Source organism: Pituophis catenifer, unplaced genomic scaffold, assembly GCF_029215685.1.
Source record: "Pituophis catenifer annectens isolate HBS135680 unplaced genomic scaffold, rPitCat1.0.hap2 SCAF_2, whole genome shotgun sequence".
Classification (NCBI taxonomy): domain Eukaryota; kingdom Metazoa; phylum Chordata; class Lepidosauria; order Squamata; family Colubridae; genus Pituophis; species Pituophis catenifer.
Window position 1 is genome coordinate 33,318,291 of NW_027256882.1, and position 9,084 is coordinate 33,327,374.

The window sequence follows — 9,084 nt, forward strand, 5'->3', positions numbered from 1 at the left end:
AAGCCGCACCCCTTATTTACATATGGGTTAAAGGCGGGCCTGGCTGCCATTTTGACTTTGTTGACCTGCCTCGGGATACCTTTGTTGTAATCCCCATCCCTTTTGATATTCTGTTGGGCTAGATCAGTGGCATTTTAACATTTCTCATTTTTAATGTATATAGACATTAAAGTGTTTATATACACTTATGACAGAGTTTCAAACTTATGACCATTACAGCATCTTCATGATTACTTGATGAAAATTCAGTCGCTTGGCAATTGGCTCATATTTATGACGCTTGCAGGGTCCCCGAGTCATGTGATCACCCTTTGTGATCTTCTGCCAAGCAAAGTCAATGGAGAGGTCCGATTCACTTAGCAACTGTGTCACCCAAAAGGGTCACGGGGGGGTGGTGGTTCCCTTTTCCCTCTTTTCCAATCAATGACGCACCTTTCCTGACTATAAGTCCATCTTATGGCTGCCAGTACACTCTGGTCCCTCACTTGCCCATGTCAGCTGGACTGTCTTCTCCTTCCAGCTGATCCCTACTGGAGTCTCCTCTCAGCAGGTAGATCAGGTGGTGGGGTTGTGATCAGACCCTTCTCCCTCTTTCCTCTCTCTCTCTCCCTCCTGCTCTTGCTAGTCTCTCCTGCCACTGCCTCTGCTCCTCCGTTGATTCCCCTGCCTTCCTCCCTTTCTCTCCTTCTCTCTTTCCCCTTCCTCCTCCTTCTCAGCCTTTCCTCACACACTTTTCCCTACCTATCCCCATGCTCCTTTCTCCCCCTTTTATTTTATAGCTGTCTCATTTGGCAGCAGAAATTTAGGCCTCAATTGTGGTTATAAATTAGATATGTAGACATGTATTAGTTATGTTTGGATTCCTCATTTGCTCTTTTGCCAACAGCAGCTTGTCAATCTTTAGTTCTTTAGATGTTTTGAGGTGTTCCAGAGAGCTACTGTTACCATTCAAAGTCACCATATCAGAGCTAACTTTCACTCCCCTTATTATTTATATCTCGCCTTTGCTATGTTTACAAACAACTCAAGGTGATAAACGAATCCAACACATCTTCCTCCTCCTATTTTCCCAACAATCCTGTCAGGTGGATTGGACTGAGAGAGAATAAATGACTCAATCACCCAGCTGGCTTTCATAGTAAGGCAAAGGCAGGACTTGAGCTCACAGTCTCCCTCTTCCAACCTTGGCGCCTTAACCACTAGACCAAACTGGATCTGACTCCCATCTCAATATCAAAGCCTCTTTTGAGGTTCCTCAGATTGTTGACCCTTGGTGGCTCTCTGGACTTTTCTTGCTAAAGATTCAGGAGTGGCTTCCATTGCCCACTTCCTAGTGAGAGTGAAGGGCCCAAGGTCACCCAACTGGCCTTGTACCTAAGGGAGGATTAGAACTCAGGGCTTCTAGCTTGATTTCTTGATCAACAAACTAGATTGACTTCTTCTTTTACTCCAGTTACTTCTAGTTACTCAATGAAAGGCAGAATGGCTTAAAGCAAGAAGGAAAAACAGTGTTATTGTCAAATAATGTATTTATTTAATAATGTATTTCATTTTTACAATTCTGTTAACCATTCTTTTTGACTTTTGGCTTGAGCCAGGTGACACATTTAGGGCACAGAGGACTCACATTTTCTCTCTTGATAACAGATGGTATGTTTTATTTTATTTTTTTCTGTTTTCTGTGCATCTTCTGTTTCTATGTATTGTACTGAATAAATTTATTGGCATAAAATTGCAAAAGAAGGAACTACAATCCATGACACACCTACTATATAAAAATTACAATCAGTCTTCCAATCAGTAATCCGATTGTTGTAGAAAACTTATGTAAGTATAAAGACACAATCATGTGTTAAAAGAAAATGGGAGGGAAAAAGGGGGAAGGAAAGAAAAAAAGAAGAGAAAGATTACAGAATATACTGAGTTATGGACACCTACACAATCATTGATTGCAACTAACATGAAACAAACAAGCATGATCCATAAATTTATTTATGGATGTTTATTGGACCCGTGTCCCTCCTGGTTGGTGCTGGCTTCCCGGGAGGTTACACGAGGCTGGCTCCAGAGGATTATTAACGCTTCTTTGAGGGAGGGTGTCCTGCCGGCCGCCTTGAAAGAGGCGGTGGTGAGGCCCCTCCTCAAGAAGCCCTCTCTGGATCCGGCTATTTTGGCTAACTATCGTCCAGTCTCCAGCCTTCGTTTTATTGCGAAGGTTGTTGAGAGTGTGGTGGCGTGGCAGCTGCCACAGTACCTGGATGAAGCTGTCTATCTAGATCCGCTCCAGTCCGGCGTCAGGCCTGGGCACAGCACGGAAACGGCATTGGTCGCGTTGGTGGATGATCTCTGGAAGGCTCGGGATAGGGGTTGCTCCTCTATCCTGGTCCTATTAGATCTCTCAGCGGCTTTTGATACCATCAACCATGGTATCATGTTGCGCCGATTGGAGGGGTTGGGGATGGGGGGCACCGTTTTGCGGTGGTTCTCCTACCTCTCTGACCGGTGGCAATCCGTGTTGATGGGGGCAGCGGTTGACCCCGAGGCGCCTTGTTTATGGGTGCCGCAAGGGTCGGTCCTCTCGCCCCTTCTGTTCAACATTTATGTAAAGCCATTGGGTGAGATCATCCGTGGCTTTGGAGTGGAGTTCCATCAGTACGCTGATGACACCCAGCTGTACATCTCCACCCCAGGCCACCCCAATGATGCCCTTGAAGTGATGTCCCAGTGCCTGGAGGCCGTGCGGACCTGGATGGGTAGAAACAGGCTCCGACTCAACCCTTCCAAGACCGAGTGGCTGTGGCTTCCGGCGTCCCGATATAGCCAGCTGGTGCCATCGCTAGTTATTGGGGGCGAATCACTGGCCCCCACGGAGAGGGCTCGTAACTTGGGCGTCCTCCTGGATGCACGGCTGTCTTTAGAAGAGCATATGACGGCCGTGGCCGGGGGGGGCTTTTTATCAGGTTCGCCTGATATGCCAGTTGCGTGCCTTTCTGGATCGGGACTCCCTACGCACGGTCACTCAGGCACTCGTCACCTCCCACCTGGACTACTGCAATGCTCTCTACATGGGGCTCCCCCTGGGGTGCACCCAGAGGCTCCAGCTGGTCCAGAATGCGGCCGCGCGGGGGATTATGGGAGCGACGGGGCGCTCCCATGTGACACCTCCTGTGCGAGCTGCACTGGCTCCCTCTCTGAATTCAGCCACTACATTTTTTTTCACTTCTTTGATGATGTCCTAGAACAAGAAAGAGAAAAAGCAAAAGGCATATTTTTATTTTTATTGTTTTACTTAATTATTTTTACTTTAATTTTAATTGTTATAATAATTAAACAGATTCCTTGAAGAATCCAGCAGTGAGGTGGGAGAATTTCCTAAGGAGAAAAAAAAGCCCATTTGATTTTAAAAAGCATAGGGGGGAAAGGGTTTTTTTTTTAAAAAAAAGACTGTAGTTTAACAATCTCTCATGAAAATTTTCTTGGCAATCAGGGATTTCAAAAAAGGAGACAGAAAAATGTTTGAGTTCACAATTTTTTCAATAGGATGAAATATGGTTTGCATTAATTTATTACGCCAACCAAACCCATTGTATAAAACACGGCTCATGGGATAGGGGCACTTAACCCAACTGTGACTTATTCAGCCAATGGTGACATCTGTTCCCAGGTTAAGAACAAGTTCTGTCCTAACACCATCTTTAGCTTGAATTTCATTTAAGTCAGAACTTGTACTTACAAACAGGCTGCCTATTATTTATTTATTTATTTTGATTTGATTTATATACCGCCCTTCTCCGGAGACTCAGGGCGGCTTACAATGCATTAAGCAATAGCCTTCATACTTTTATATATTTTATACAAAGTCATCTTATTGCCCCCACAATCTGGGTCCTCATTTTACCTACCTTAGAAAGGATGGAAGGCTGAGTCAACCTTGAGCCTTGGAGAGATTTGAACTTGCAGTAATTGCAGGCAGCTGATGTTAATAACAGTGCTTTAGTCTGCTGTGCCCTAAAAACTTTTCTTTTCCATCAAGCAGGGCTGGCGTGAAACCCCCCCCCCCTTTTTAGTCTTTTTTAGCTTTTTAAATTGTTAAATGGGTTTTAGTTTTCAATGTTTTAAATTTTTGGGCCACAGTTATTTAATTCTTTTAATAATTTTAAATTTTGTATTGATATGTGTTTTAGTTCTGGCTGTGCACCGCCCTGAGTCCACTAGGAGAAGGGCAGGATATAAATTGAATGAATGAATGAGTGAATGAGTGAATGAATGAATGAATGAATGAATGAATGAATGAATGAATGAATAAATAAATAAATAAATAAATAAATAAATAAATAAATAAATAAATAAATAAATAAATGTACATCTCTCTTCCTCCTGAAGTCAATTATAAATTCTTTAGTTTTGGTGGTGTTAAGTGTGAGATTATTTTCATTACACCACAATGTCAGCCCTTGTACTTCCTTCCTGTAAGCAGACTCATTGTTCTTTTTAATGAGCCCCACCACTGTTGTGTCATCCGCAAATTTAATAATTGTGTTGGTGTTATACAGTGGGGTGCAGTCATGCATGTACAAGGAATAAAAGAAAGGGCTTAGCACACAACCCTGGGGGGCTCCTGTGCTTAATATCAGAGTAGAAGAATGGTGAGATCCCATCCTTACTGACTGTGGCCTACCTGTCAGAAAATCCCTTATCCACAAGCAAATCCTCTGATTTATACCCAAACTGGACATTTTAAAAAAACAACCTGTTGGGTAAAATGGTGTTAAAGGCAGAGCTATAATCCACAAATAACAGCCTTGCATATGTCCCCTGTTGTTCCAAGTGATTCAGTACAGTATGGACAACAAGAGACATAGCATCATCAGTTGATCTATTACCCCCATATGCAAATTGGTATGGGTCCAAAGTAGATGGAAGACTAGCCTTAATATAGTTCAACACCAGCCTCTCAAAACATTTCATGACAACAGATGTTATAGCTACTGGTCTATAATCATTAAGGGATACCACTACTGTCTGCTTAGGAACTGGCACTATAATAGATGTCTTCAGGCAGGTAGGGATAGAGCACTGCGACAGGGATAGATTGAAAATATCCGTGAACACTCCAGCTAGCTCTGCAGCGCAGTCCCTGACAACTCGTCCCAGAATTTATGGAATGCTCTCCCCAGAGACCCTCAGTTGGCACCCACAGTAGCCTCATTTTGGCACCAGGTGAAAACCCTTCTGTGTTGGGAGGGAAGGACGGAGGGGAAGGAAGGAAGGAAGGAAGGAAGGAAGGAAGGAAGGAAGGAAGGAAGGAAGGAAGGAAGGAATCACTAGTATGACTGAGGCTACTATAATACTACTAAACAGATTTAGGGCCTAGAAACTATAGAGACCTAATTTCCATAACTTTCACATCTAAATCTCTTTTTGATATTCCATATTTATGTTGCAGGAAAACTTTCAACCTAGGAAGATTTAACATTTTATCATCTAGTGTGTTAAAGGGAAGTACTGTATAGCAAAATCCTATCTAATTTTTTAAAGTCTGTATTCTAACTAGTAAAATCACTGAAAACATTTCTCTATAACTTGCTGTAGCATCCTTTTTTTTACACTAATGGACACTCTTAGGTAACAATTCTGTTCCTAATTAAGTTGTCCCCAATTGAGGTCAGAGCCTGGTGCCGAGACCAATGAAAGACCCCAGACACGTGCAGGTTTTAATTGCTTTTTCTTGGGGTACCCCAAGGAAAAGGGCTCCTGGCCAAAATGCCAAGAGAGTCAAGAACAAAGAATTAAGAAAGCTTTATACTGTGCATGGGATATACTGTGAATGGTGTGCATGGGCTTTTAAAGTTTTTAAATGTTTTTATAATGTTTTTTTAATAAATTTTTTTATGTTCATTTTCATATTATTTTTGCTGTAAGCCGCCCAGAGTCCCTTGGGAGTTGGGCGGCATAGAAATACGATAAATTAAATTAAATTAAATTAAATTATACATTTTCACTAAAGAAGAAGGCGGGACAAGGCGGGATAGTAAGAAATATCATCTAATAAACATTTTACTAATAATTCTACAATTTGTTCTATTGGTCTCTAGCTGTCCCTTGGCTAATGAATGCCCCAGGAGTTATCTAATAGACCTTTCATTTGCTGCAGGCCATCTCTATTCCTAACTTTTAGCTGAGGTCTGCAAGTTGCCTAACTCTAGTTACTTTGATCAGCTTCCTAATGACCCAGAATTGTTACAACCTTTACACATGCATATTTCCTGTGGATAAGCAGTCTTTGTTCTTGCCAGACAGACTCCACAATTACAGGCTTCCTGACTTACATTCAAGTGTGTGCCATGACCTGGTTTTATGTTAGCAGAGAGCCTATCAAAGTGTTCATGCTGGGCTGAAAATAGGAAGATTTTTTTATTAGCAGATCAATTCCTCACAATCTACATAAAAGGAATTAAATTCTTTAAAAAAATTTTTTTAAATTTTTTCATTAGAAAGTACAAACAAACAAACAAACAACAAAACATACAAACAAGTAAACAAAAAACCATCTATACATCATATTTATACCTTTACTCTTTCTTATTTTGACCTATCTCATATCTATATTTCTAGTACATCATCTCTATATATTCTCTTAATCAACATTTTTGATTTACTATTAACCTAAATTGGTACTTAATATTTGTATCTATAATTCATATCTTGTCATTTATTTCCATATCTTTTTTCTTTTCTATCCTCCAACCAAGTATACCATTTTTCCCATACTAAATAATAATCCTTTTCCTCTTTTTCTTGTATTTCTTTTGTAAGTTTGTCCATTTCTGCAATTTTACTGATTACTCTATCTTCAGTTGGTATATTGTTATTCTTCCAATTTTGAGTGAAAACTATTCGCTCTGCTGTTAATATGTGGATAATTAAATATTTTATTTCTTTTTTGTATTGTCCTGTAATTATTCCTAATAGAAAGATTTCTGGCCTCAATTCTATTTTTTGGTTTATAATTTCTTCTATTTGTTTTCTAATTATTTGCCAATATTGTTTTGTTTTCTGACAGAACCACCACATATGGTAATAGGTTCCTTTTTGGAGTTGGCATTTCCAGCATATTGGGGAGGTTTTGGAAACATCCTTGGCAGTCTGGCCGGTGGGAGGTGCCACCTATAGAACATTTTGTACATGTTCTCTTTATAGGGTACAGATATTGTTAGTTTGTAGTTGGTGTTCCATAGTTTTTCCCATTTTTCCAATTTAATGTTATATCCGAAATTTTTCACCCAAATTATCATATTTTCTTTTTTTCTTTTTAATTTGATTTATATGTCGCCCTTCTCCGGAGACTCAGGGCAGCTTACAATGCGTTAAGCAATTTCTTTAACCACTTCTTCTTCTAATTTGTATCTTAGTAGGTAATTGGATGTTTTTTTTATCAATTTGTCGTCCGTCCCTTGTAAAATTTTATCTAATTCATATGATTCTTTTTGAAATCCAAATTGTGTCGAATCTGTCCTATATCTAAATTTTATTTGCAAGTATGGCCACCAATCAGTGTCTGTACCCATTTCTTTCAGTTCTTGTCTCGATCTTAGTTCCCCTTGGTTATTTAGCAGGTCTTTATAGGTTTTCATTTTAGCAACGTCCATAGCATTAGGGCAAATCTGTGCCTCCATAGTCGATAGCCATTCTGGAATTTTATCATAGTGTGTCTTTTTTATCCCCTGCCACGTCTGGAATAATGCTTGTCTGATAATGTGTCTTTGGAAATATCCATGTTGGTTATCCTTTCCCTCCCACAAAAGCGCGTGCCATCCTTTTTGTAGATAGAATCCTTCTAGCGTCAGTATTCTTTTATTTTTGAGTTCTATCCAGTCCTTAATCCAAATCAGTGATGATGCTTTATAGTATGTTTCCCAGTCCGGTAGTCCTAGTCCTCCTCTCTCCCTTGTATCTTGTAGGTGTTTTATTTTGATCCTTGCTTTCTTCCCCTGCCATATGTAATTTGCAATTAATTTATTGAAATCTTTAAAGAAATTCTTCCCCGGTTTTATCGGAATCACTTGAAATAGATATAGGATTCTGGGTAGCACATTCATTTTTATCGAGGCAATCTTTCCAAGGAATGATAATTGTAATTTACTCCAAATTTCTAAATCTTTTTTTATTTGTCTTATCAATTTATTGCAGTTATCTTCTCTGATTGATGATCCTTTGTTAGTAAGCCATATTCCTAGATATTTTGCTTTTTGTCATTTGTATGCCCATTTTACAGTATCTTCTAATTCATTCTCTTGTTGATTTGTAAGGTTTTTCGTTAATGCCTTTGTTTTTTGCTTGTTAATTTTAAGTTCAGCTACCCTCCCATATTCTTCTATTCTTGCTAATAGTTTGGTTCCTATTAATATTGGCTGTTCTATAATGAATACCATATCGTCAGCGAAGGCTTGAAGTTTGTACTCCTCTTTTTTGATTTTTAATCCTTTTATTCCTTTATTTCTTCTAATTTCATTTAATAATGTTTCTAGGGATATTATAAATAGCAGGGGGGACATCACTCCCTTTGATATTGTGAATTGTTCCGTCATGTCTCCATTTATTGGAGTTTTTGCAGTTTGGGAAGAATAATTTTTCTTTATCATGTTTATAAATTTATCACCAAATTTCATGTTATGAATTAAATTCTGTTCTGTTTCGTCACCATTTAAAAACACTATGTTTGAACGTAGCCTGGTGATTTATTTATATTTCCTCTTTGGCTCCGTTTATCTGATGAAAATGTTTGACTAGCATTCTTGAATCTGTAGCTATAAGTAAAAGAAACTTTAAATCTTCCAGGTAAAGGCCATGGCAAACCAACCTCATGGTACCAAGAAAATTGCATGGACATGTTCATAATATCACCAGGATTAAAACTCAACTCAGCAAAGTTTATTTTTTCCCTAATTCTGCAACCCTTCAGTGATTTGTAAGTGGGTCTGTGAGTAACTTCATTTCATATTCAAGGAAGTATTAGTCAAGGGATAATTAGTAATTATTATTAAACCCCTGCGTTTGTACCTCCCATTTAGGTCTACAGGTATT